The 12170-nt window shown below is 42.0% G+C and overlaps 1 protein-coding gene across 1 annotated transcript in view; it reads left to right on the top strand.

Annotated features, from left to right (window-relative positions):
• Positions 1–12170, top strand: part of hip1 (huntingtin interacting protein 1) — a 41876-nt gene that overhangs the window by 7126 nt on the left and 22580 nt on the right. The gene's annotated exons all lie outside the window — the stretch shown is intronic.

Raw genomic sequence — 12170 nt, 5'->3', positions numbered from 1 at the left:
CGGGTTGTCGGCGGTCTGATGCTGGAAGTCCTCGCCGATAGGAGAGCACGTAGGGCGGGCAGAGAAGAGGAGAAGGGACGGTAAAGGAAGGAAGGAGGGAAGGATAGGGAAGCATTTTAATACCAAATCGGGACACATGTTGAGCTAAGAGCCCGCTCCACCCCCACCCTCTTCGTCTTCTCCTTCTCCTCCCAAATGCATTTGTTGCCTCAATCGCTTTCCCGTTACTAATTACTCCGCGTAAGGATAAAGCCAGCGGACCTCCTGTCCGCCTCCGAAGATCCTCATTCACCGCTCCCTGGGACCATCATGGATCTCAGTAAGATTGTAAGTGCCGATGATTTGTCTCTAATTTTTCATAATCACAGACAGAAACACGGAGGGTTTGCATGTTTTTTGGAGGTGGGGGTTGTGTCCGAGAGATCCTGTTGCACACACGCACACACACGGGTTGTTTGCGTGAATCCATGCAAGTTATGTTCAGTGCAAGCATGGACTTGTTTTCTGCCGGTTTTGCAGCTAAGCGTGGCGTGGGAAGTTTGTGTTTTTGTTATGGTGAAGAAGGCATGAAAGTCTGAGCAGCTAGCCGGTTTGCAAACTGGGGCAAAGGGTCCTTGAGGGGGTCCTCAGGGTCCCAGCTCAAAGGAAAAACACTTTTAAGTCCTCTTGGAAATAATCAGACGGTCAGATCATTGGTTTCTCTGATCTTACACTGTTAAACAAGGCTGATAAAACAAAAGCACTCTTTATTGAGGACAGGGCAGAAACACACGAGGGTTTTGCTGCTTTAACTGTGTCTATTTTAGGGGTTGGACACTTGAAAATATCCGAGATGTGCTCCTCTGTTGCCCAGAGCCTTCTGCTTTAACACGGCTAAGTCTCCAGCTGCAGGTTAGAGGAAAAAAAGTTGAGGGAACACAGCTTAAATGTGCCGTGAATATCAATTACAGATGGTATTGATGTCAGACAAACCTAAAGACAGAGCTAACAGTGTGTCTTTGTGTATGTGTAGTGTCTTACACATATTAAAGAGACTCTAGATTTGAGTTTAAAGGCAGGGGAGATGGGATATCATTATAAACAATAATAAACAGTTTGGACTTTGAAAAGTTGAATAGTCTTTTGTGCGTTTGTTTTCCTGTCACTCTGTGTGCTGTGAATGATGTGATAGAGAGTCCAGAGTGTACCGGAGCAGGTGCACTTAAGCCAAAGCAACAAGACTGGCCTTTCACTGCCAACGCGGGTGGATGGCTGCACTTTTAGCCCTTGTAAAGGTGTGGGGGAGGGTGGGTGATAAAAGCAAAGCCAGAGTCCTCTTTCCAATGATCCTTGGAAGAAAGTGCATTGAGAAACACTAAATAAGAAATAGTAGCAAATGCATGAAGAGGCATAAAAAAACAAACAGGAAAATCTCTCTCCCAAATCTCAGCTGCCCACATGAAGTCAGTCGGGTTGAGCAGCGCAGACATGGCGTAGGTGTAGTGATGGAAAATCTCCTCCAGTGGATCTCCATTCAGTTGCTTTTTTCAGGTTATTTGAAACAAATCTCTTGATGTTATTGTGGAACTGTTCAGTGTTTTGGATCTGACAGAACCCCTCAAGGCTGTTCTCCGTCCTCGTTCTCTACCGCTTTGTTTTGGCTGCTTGGCATGAAGCAAGACACGGTGCTATGAAAACTAAGTCCAGAGAGATGCAGGACTCTACATTCCCACACTTCATACAAGTTGCAATGCACTGTAAGAGCCAGGAAAGATTTGTGTGTCTAGTTTACCAAATTGAGTTCACCTTCTGTGGCCTAACGTAGGTGTTGTACCTGTCGGTTTTTCACAAGCAGGTCCAGATTTCTGGAAAGAGCACAACAATCTTTTCAAGTGGCAGCCGGAAAGAGGGGGGTGACATGCAATAAAAGTCTAAAAGCGAACCAATTACATGTTATTTGCCCCCTTTAGACAACAATGTATGACAGTGATTGTCACATATTTGCTTGCAGTTGAAATAAGTCCTTGATAATATTTTTTAAAAAAAAGGAAAATTTGCATCCTTTAACTAACAGAAGAGTTTTAGAAAATGCAGAGCTTAAACATGATGTTCATGTTCAAAAGTAGCTTCAACTAGAGCTGGAAATGATTATTGAACTATAAGGGTCTGTGACCACTTGCAGCGTTGTTTTGTGCTCAATTTCAGAGCGCTTCTTACCGGAACTCACTGTTGCTAGGTTACGAAAGTTGTCTGGCGGCACTTTAGCTTCCATTGGTAATGATCATTAAGGGCCTGTTTAGACAGAGCTCGTTTTGCAGGCTGTAAAACACGAGGCACACCGCACTGCCTCTTTTGCTGAAGCCTACGGTTAAAAAAGAGCAGCCCGCTGCGCCTTTTTTAACTGTTGTTAAGCAATCACAGAATCATTCAGTCAGTCAAGGCAAAAGCGATGCGCAAAAAGCATCCTTCTCATTGAAAACAATGAAAAAAAGCTGCCCCCAGCTACTAAAACGCATTCTGTCTGATCGGGGCCTAAGTCTGTTTTAAACTGCTCTGTATGTTTAATATTTGCTTTAATTAAAGGAAATTTTACAAAGAAAAAATAAAAACAGGAAGGAATCACGTCCTGACTATCAGCAGCTCTACACCTTGAAATTGTAACCTCAAAAAAGCGAAAGGATTAGCCGTTGTTGTTGAAAAAGTTGATTCGAAGTCCCGTCCCTTCTTGATTTTAATTGAGAGTGGCGAGGATCCAAAAGTTGAGCTATTTTCAACTGAGACTGAGAGCGCAGCAACAGAAAACAGCTGAAGTCGACCTGCTTTGGGTTTGCATAGAAAATAGCTGCTGCCAGCACAACAAACTCCGTTAGCGGACACAGGCCCTAAGTCAAGTGTAAGTTAATAAATTGCCAACAATTTTTATGGTGAATTGATTGTTTCAATCATTTTTGAAGCAAAAGTTCTTTAATGAAAATACAATCTCCAGTGTGTCAAATCAATATTTACAAGTTTCTAATTTTTAAATGGTAGTAAATTGAACATATTTAAGTTTGAGGCTGTTGGTCAGAAAAAATATGGCTACTACGGTGAAAGTTTTCCACTTACCATAACATGGCAATATCAGCGATTATTATCGTTATTTTGATAGTGTGAATTTCTATGCTAACCTGTTGATATGTCTGAATGTAAATTTCCCAACGCCTGCATGTCTCATCCCTGGAAGACAAACTTTAATTGCCTCCACATATCTTCAGTAAAGTGTCTTGACGATGCTCATCAAAAGGTTTCTTGAACAAATGTGACAAACTGAGCCGGCAGCTGCCAATCAAACACTGAGATGCATAAAAGAGCCACTGTCAACAACAGCCTGTTTGCTGCAGGAGATTATATTATTGTGTGGTGCATAATTGGTGTCACATCACTACATAAGCCTTCATCCTCATCGTTCTTGAGGAAAACACACCCACTCACACATAAGCTCTGTGATGTTGATGCGTGTTCAATGTTGGGATTGTAATGAGCAAGTGGGCTGAGGCTCCTCGCTGAGCTGCACAGATGTTCCTTTTATAATGCATGGTCATGACATCACCAGTCCTGCAGGAAGCGGAGCTTTAGAGCAGGGGCTCCTTCACACGCGGCTGTGTTATTAGGAGAGCCTCATAAACCTGCCACGCGGGTGTAGGCCTGAGAGTTTAATTACGCTGGAGCCCAGGCCGTTAGCGTGCGTGTCTTCAACCAGCTGCTGCCCTCCACCTCTGCCCTCAGGAACAGAAGCCCGGTGCTCTGAGGTCACACTCGCCAAATATCCTGAAGCGCTATGTTTTTATGCTTTTTAATGGGCTCTTAAGAGACAGCAGCATCCCACTGGGCTTTTCTGCACCACCAAATGCCCTGTTATTATTGGGAGAGAAGATGTTTGATGCATCATTGTGAAAACAAGCTCGATCTGAGAAGCTTGTACAGGAATACAGATGTTGCATCCCGATACCAATTCTGACACCTAGACTTGAGTATAGGCCAATAATGAGTATTCCACAGATACAAGTGTAATGAAAGAAGTATACATAATATTGATGGAAAAGCACTGATAGCTGACAATTTACTAGCTTTGATTAACAAACGCTCAATGCGAGCATCACAATGTTGTTACCTAAAGATCAGATCAGTGCAATAACTAGAATACTCACCGATACCCAATACATTTTAGGCGGTATAAAAGGCCAATACAGATACTGTTCTTGGTATGAAAAAGAATGATACAAATACTGATACTGATACAAGTACAGGTATCGGAACAACTCTATGAAAGACTGAGATGTCTATTCAGCCTGATGCTTGATTGTGATAAGATGCTGTTATATCATAGAGGTTGGTTTCCCCATCACTTATGAGCAGAATTAGTAATTGCAATGCAAGGTATCTTCAGTCTGTTTAGAAATGGTCAGATCAATATGCAGACTGCTCCAGTTCCCCCCAACGAGGCCTGTAAAGCCTGCTGAGTTCTGAGTTGTCATTCCCACAGCTGTGCTTTCCCTCCATGCATTTCAGTACACAGGAAAAATAGCCGCTCTAAAAAAGACCATCTTTTCCACCACCTTCCTTCTTCTCAGTGCCAGCCGGGCTCCCTTTCAAGAGGTGTGGAGTGACTGTTGTATGGGAGCGGATGTTCGTGTCAGATGCAACACACCAAACTGGGCCTTAAACAAGCAACACAGAGGGCTCTGTTCACAGGAGTGACCTTTGCAGTCGGGTGGAGTTACTTTTGGAAAAATGTTTGGGCCCAGAACACTTTTCCATCTATTATCTGACATTTGAATGCATTTGTAAAAAAAATAATTATATAAATGCCATTTCATAGGGAGAGAGGAAGTGTGTTTGTTTGTGTGAACTATAGCGTGGTGTGGCTACCTTTCAGTTTCAAGTGTTTATTTTGGTACGAGCATGTTGCCCTGCGAGGGGAGTTGAATTATGTTCAAGGAAATAGGCATGTATTTGTATTCGGTCAAACCTCCTATTAGCCCACTTCCATCCAAGTATACACAAAATACTCATATTAAAGGTCAATTTGGTCATTTTGTTTTTCATTGTAATTGCCTGTTGGTTTTTACTGATGACATTTTTATGTCTGTGGACTTTTCTGGTGTAAACAAACCTTCAACTGAATCACAAACATTGGCTATGATCTCATGTTCTTAACAGTAAAACCAGTATGTGTGTGTTTGGAAGGGTTTGCTAATAATCATGACACTGTCCTCCAAATTGTCACTTCCACTCAGCTCTTTGGTGGCTCGCATCTTTCAGCCCATTGTTTTGCTTTTATGGCACTTTGGGTTACCTTACACCAGCATTATTAGTGGATAGGCTCTGATAAACCCACTGTACACAACCTACGCAGCACCAAAGAGCAGATGACAAAGTTAGCAACTAGCATAGTTGAGCATTTAACAGCTAAAGAAGAAGATATTTCCCTCAGGAGTTGGTAGAGACCAAAAACAGAGCTAAAAGTAAAGTGACTATTGGTATTGTAATCACTGGGTGACCTGGAACACGACTCTAAAAGAAGGCTAGTGTGTGCTGGTTTAATAACCTATTTTATGAGTTGTTCTTTGTGTCCATACATGAAAGGACCTAGCTATAAATAAGGGAATGATCAGAGGCTCAAATTCAAGTGTGTAAACCACAGCTTATTACAACATGTGTCTTATTTGTGGAACTTGGAACAGGAAACAACATTAGACCGCTAATGAGTTTGTGAACAAGCTGAAAGATAAATCAAACTAACTTATGGCTGACAACAAAAGTAATGTGACATGTTCTTATCAATCTGCCTGTGATTGTCTCACGACAATCACAGTTTAGATCAACTTCCTGGTTCCATATTTAAAGCATACCACCTATCAGATCTCAGCAATTACTTTGGCAAGCAAGTTTTTTTTATTTCAGATCTTAAAGCCAGAGCTATAAAAATACAGAGCAGGTTGTTATAAACAGTATTTTTCCTTGAAAAGCACCTGGAAGAGTCTGGCAGGAAATGTGAGAGGGGAGAAGGAATGAAATGTTCGGCCTGACTGACCGTCTCAGGCGCTGTCTGGGTTGACTGAGCGAGGTTTTTAGCCGGAGGGGGGTTGGTGTCGGGCATTTTTCAGCAGGCAGGCAGGAAATGGGCAGTGCAGGGTGTGCCAAGACAGGAAGCCTGACTGAGCGCCTCTATCCCCACCACCACCACCACCGCCACCTCCCAAACCACCGCTACCTCCACCCCCTGTGTCAGCCACAATGACCATGACTCCACTGGCGCAACTCGATATTACAGAACTGTCGCATTTAGCTTGATGTGTGTGCACGCCTTTGTGCTTTCTTGGAAAAAAGGATGTGTGTGTTTTGCTTAAAAGTTACTGAAATGAGTAATCAACTACCAAAATAGTTGCCCTTTGCATCAAGGCAAGGAAATACTGCACAGGAACAAACCTACAAAGTGCAGTACTTTTAAATGATGATCTGATAAATATGCAAAGCTAAAAAGACTGTGCCGACCATGATGGCTGCTCACATCTCTGTGTGCTCCTCCTTATAGACCTAAATGACTGGGGTCACATAATCACAGTGCTCTTACTGAGATTAATAACTCCTCTCCCTTACTCAATCATCAGGGTCACACATGGATTCCTCCTCCGCCTCCTCGAGACCATGAGAATTTAAATCCAGGGAGAACAAGTGTTTCCGAATTTACTCTGCCCCCTTTCATTCGGCTCTGGCGAGGTTTTCCACAGTCATTTTCTCATGATTGAACTGAACTGGCTGTGGGTTTGTCTTGTCATCAGTGTTGACATAAATCAGGCAACAGCAGAGACAGAAATAACCAAGAGGGCTGTTTTCTCTCTGCCACCATTTTTGGTATGACCATAATGGGATGACTTTTCTAGGACTAACAGGCACATGGAATTACAGAGAAAGGCATGCATTGATCACATTGTCTTGAGTATTACTCAGATGAGGTGTGGATGGGAGTCAATGAGTCAAGATGTTCTGAAACTTGAATTTGCTAATCGGCCCTTACCGAGTAGGCCCTCGTAAGAAACCTAAGGAATGATGAACGGTAAAGGAGTCCTTACCAAAGAGCAACCAGAACATGAGCTAACGTTAGCAGCAGCTTAGCTTAGCAGCCCCTCAGATCTACCGTGTCTACCAGCGTTGGGGATACAATGATTTTTAATGTGAAACTGCTTAATTGAGTGCAGCTCCGACTAAGGATTCATTCTGTTGTTGTTTGCTACCATCACAAGATGAATGCTTTGCTGCAAGTCATCCCCACTCTCTCTTCCCATATTTTCACACTATCTAATGAAGGAAACATGCCAACAAAAAAGAAACAAGTTTATTTTAGTAGGGTAAGGGATCTTGCGTACTTGCCGATACCCAATCCTATGTTGGGTACCCGATCCCATGCAGTATCGGTGGCATTTGTGATACTAGTATTGATATCAGACCAACTCAACCAGTGAGTAAAGGCTGTTTGATTTAGCAGGCAGAAGATGCTTCCTCTCTCTGGGCTCTGTGCACTGACCCTTCAGTGGACACAGCCAAGCTATGATCAGCATATCAATGCCCTGGTTTCTACAGAAGGGCCGATTAAGGGTTGCCAAGCCTGACTTAAAATGCTTTCAACACTGTATCAATAACACTTTGTTCGAAAGCAAAGCTGTGAGATGTTTCTGTAGATACCAAGATGCAAAAAGGAGATCTGCATTCAGCTGGCGAGAAATTGTAGGAATCCATACCATAACTGTTGGTATAGTATTAAAAATGTGGGGAAAGAAGGTGGAATTACAAGGGAATGGAGTCGAGGTTGGCCCCTGTGGAAACCATGACGTAGGTTTCTGTCCAAATCAAAGAGGACTCCCTCTGAGCTGATCTTTGCTCTTTCTCCCCATGAACACTCACTTCTCACCTTTGATTTAATTTCCCATCATTTCACGTTGCGAGCTGGTCTGCCTGGCCGCACTGCGAGGAGCTAACAGGCCATTGATGCGTTGATGCCAGCAGCCAATGCCAGGAGTCCTAGGCAGCTGGCAATCTCATTCAACCCAGACACAAAGTACAAAGTCTCACTGTGGGCTAATTGGGTCATCCTCATGTGGGAACCAGTGGCACTGGGTGTTTCTAAATCATCCCTTCATTTTTGTGTATGAGTGACAGGGGGTAAAAAGGCGTAGCAATATGACTTGGAACAACAAGAGTCTTCAAAGTGATGATGTTGTTTTTTCTAGGTTAAGCTAAGTGTCGTCTACTGCGTGATCTCTTATAAAAACAAAATAATGTTTCAGTTATGACAGATCAGGAAAGTGACAGGAAATGCCACACCAGTCACTTCCCTCTTTGCTAACAGAAGTGAGATGTTGCAATAGTGTAAAGAAATGTTTTGGCTGAGATATACACTGATTGTGATATTAGAAATATAACCTCACTAATAAAGAGTCAGTTTAAAGGAGAACAAAAGCATAGCAAGCAAAACATTTATTTTGTAGTAGAAGTAAAGGACTTGCCCTGAAAACAATCTGCTGCCTCTTCATGCTAATGGTGAAAGTTAAACCAATATGTTTGTGGAAAGGTGTGAACAAAGTCAGTTAAATAGTTGCCTCATGCTGAAGCCCATACACAATCAACAAACTGATAATATTAGGACTTAACAATAACAGGGAGCAACTCTTAAATATGCAGTTTTGCAGGGTTTATGGAAACATAGATGAAAGTATAGTCAGCATAAAGGACATGGGTGGTGTCATGGGTAGTCTTACATTATTAGGGGTGGGAATCACAGGCTAACTCACCCATATGTGGCCCACGATAACGACAATATCACGATACAGCGATTCTGTGATAATTGATTTATTGCAAGACAATCATATAATGATGCATCTCGATATTTCAATAACTTCTTCTGGCAATTAATTTCCGTTTACATTACCCTCCCCGCACTGCCACCGCGAGGAGTCATGATGTAGTGATGCGTTGACCCAAAATCACAGGGAAATCTGTTTAGATCGCCTTATATTTGTAAATTAAAATATCAACATTTGCCGCCAGCCTATCGAAAATTCGATCAGGACAATAATATATTGTCGTATAGATATTTTGTCGCACCCTTATACATTATGTTATATTAATTTCTCATTCTGCAACTCTGTGTTCTTTCCAGTGATGAAGATGAGATCATGAAAAACTGTTTATCATTCCTAGCTGTGGTTACTCAGACATTACAGGAATTTAGCAAAAAAAACCTCCCAAAGTTCTCCAGGGAGGTTGAATCACATTTATCAAAGCTGTCTCCAGTCATCAGGCCTCCATGTGTATGTTGTTTTGTCTAACAGAAAGTGTGCATTCCAATGCAGATACTCAAACTAAATGTTAAGATTATCGGATGCCATTATTTCCTTCCATATACCAATTCTGATACCTAGACTTGAGCATTATACGATACGGAGCATCCTCCTGTTATCAGTGCAATAAAACATATGGTAATATCATTGGTGGACAATACTGATTGGAGACATTTTGTTAGCTTTGGCTAACGTTACATTCTGCTAGCACCACACTGTTTTTGTTTGTTATTGTCACATGGTCATTTTCCTGAAATCAGTTCTTCTTTGCTGATCTTCAACAGTGTTTGCTAGTGGCAGCCATACTGTTTGTTATTGCTGTGTGAGACTTTTGTTTTGGAAGAGAAAAAAATACATTTTATGGAGGGCTAATAAATTATGAAATAGGATTGGTGCATTGACTGACATTCATTTTAGGCTCTACCAGAGATATTTCTGATACTGGTATCAATATCGGAACTGTATAGGCGACCTTTCCCTGGTGGTCTCCATCAGAAGGAGACAGACTGTAGTTTCGACCACAGTCTTATTTCAGCTCGATTCTGCACAGCCTGGACAGTGTAAGCCCCGCTGTGTCTGACCTTTACAGTACACACAGATACACAAATACACGCACCCACACACAGCCAGAGTCTTGGCTCAGGTTTTCGTCCCTGATGCAACAGGACAGGTGTTGCTTCACTGATCATGTTTAATCAACGTCCTGCATGTTTAATGACAGGAGAGGAAACGTGGTCAGTCATCGTCTTTACAACACCCTGTGATGTTTCCTCATAATCGGCAGGATTACAAGCCGAGCGCAGAGATGTGGATGATGTGGAAGTTAATGTCAGTGATGTAGAAACATCAGCCAGCTCTATGTTCCTCCTCCTGTCCTCCGTCTGCTTCACTAAACTACTGCTGAGACTGAGTCTCGCTCGTAAATTAGATTTCTGTGAACACAAAACTCGTGTTTGCCAACTTGTGATGTTTACACAGTGGTTGTATTTCTTGCACAAGGTTGTGGTGTGTGGAGGAGGTAGTCTATTGTTTAGGCTGTTGTTAAACGCAAGAAAGAGTTTCCAGAAATTTTTAATACAAAATAGTGAGTGACACCTGGCAACATATTTGTTTGTTTGCTGTAAGGATACAGATGTTCTCCTTCAGAGATTTGACTAATCACTTAAACAGAGTGGGATAGGTTTATCGTGGTTGGCCCGAGTTGTTCCCTTTTTCTCTCCTTTCCCCACACATCTCAGCCCTCTCCTTCTCGCCCAATGCTTCCTCTCAGTGAACTTCCAGTCCTGACAGCTCACATACTGGAAAAGGAGGAGCAAACTCACAACATCTGTGCGAAGTGAGATCGCACAGGCCTCCCGCCCTCTACTGACCCCAGCCACCACACTCAGAGCTCTTGATACCATGCCAGTGATGATGGCAAAATGCATGTTTGGCTTTTTTTACTTTAAGTCGAGAGGTTGGGATGTGTGATTTTCCTTGGTTGGATTTTCCTCGCTTGTGCAATGTGATATGTCAGCCAGATGCTGCTCCAGAACACCTTGTTTTGAAAACCACCTGAAAAAGCTTAAACAGCGCGGCCCTGCAGCTTATAGCAGGAACATTTCTTGGCCTTGTTTTTATATGTATTTCTTCATACATTTTCTTGTTTGCTTTTTTAACACAACCTCAATGGAACTGGAAACTATTGCAAAAGAGCTAGTATAACTGGCTGGTTGGTCCAGACTGAAACGCCTCAACAACTGTTGGACACATTATGTTGTCATGAAATTTTGCACAAACATTCATGGTCCTAAGATGATGAAGCCTACTGACTTCGAAGATCCCCTTTTACTTCAGTACGGATATTAGGTTGAGAGTAGCCTTTTTAAGTGAAATGTCTCGACAGTTATTGGATGAATTGCTATTAAATGTACAGATGGTCATGGTCCCCAGAGAATATGTCCTAATGATTTGCAGATCCCACTCCATGTGAGTGCCACCGCAGAGGCACTCACATGGTTTTACACAAGAAACTCTATACAGGTCTTGGGGGGTATTACTGTATAATAATACTCCACAAGAACAAAAGTTGTATAAAAGTTTGCTCCAAATGGGATTTGCAAAGTGTAGTAAATGGCCTCAAGTGATGTCACATGAGTCAAGGTTAACTAAATGTCCGAAAACCTTTAGAATATTGAAAGACGTCAGCTTACCAGACCTCTGTGGCCTGCTTTTCATTGTTGCTTGTAGCTAGCAGTTGTTTTTTTTGCGTTAGCTGCTATCCAAATCTCGAGAACAAACTGTCAGCAGTTGAATTTGCATTGTGAATAATGTAAGTGACACCTTCTGAAGAATATGTGTAGAATAAATAAGAATGTCTCTTGTTTTATTAGGCTACTGTCCGTTGTGAGTCTGGAGATGTTATGGGAGAACAGTGCTAGATATCTGGAGAACTCTTTAACTTCTCGGGCCATCTTCAAGTCAAATGTGTATCCAGTACTTCATTTAATGACCAAACTAAAACTAGTCATATTCCCTTTACCCTCCTCTGTACTGTGTGTTTAGTGCTAAAAAGCAAATGTTAGCATGCTAACACACTAAAATAACAGGGTTTAACAAGGTAAACATTATACCTGCTAAAGAAACAGCATGCTAGCTTTGTCGTGCACTGTATTGACACATTAGCTTCTTAAAGTTGCTAGCATAATTTCGATTCTGTTTTTATGTTATGCCAGCCATTTTTCTGTGAGATATTAATTTGTTTCTCTCTCTCAAATAAACAAAGTTCACCAGAACATAAAAAAATACTGTGAGTAGTAAACAACCACAAGGGTA

This window comes from Semicossyphus pulcher, unplaced genomic scaffold (assembly GCF_022749685.1).
Source record: "Semicossyphus pulcher isolate SPU_LCO1_2020_fin unplaced genomic scaffold, fSemPul1.0.p SCAF_19, whole genome shotgun sequence".
In the NCBI taxonomy this organism is placed as follows: domain Eukaryota; kingdom Metazoa; phylum Chordata; class Actinopteri; order Labriformes; family Labridae; genus Semicossyphus; species Semicossyphus pulcher.
This window is presented reverse-complemented; position numbering and strand designations above follow the sequence as displayed.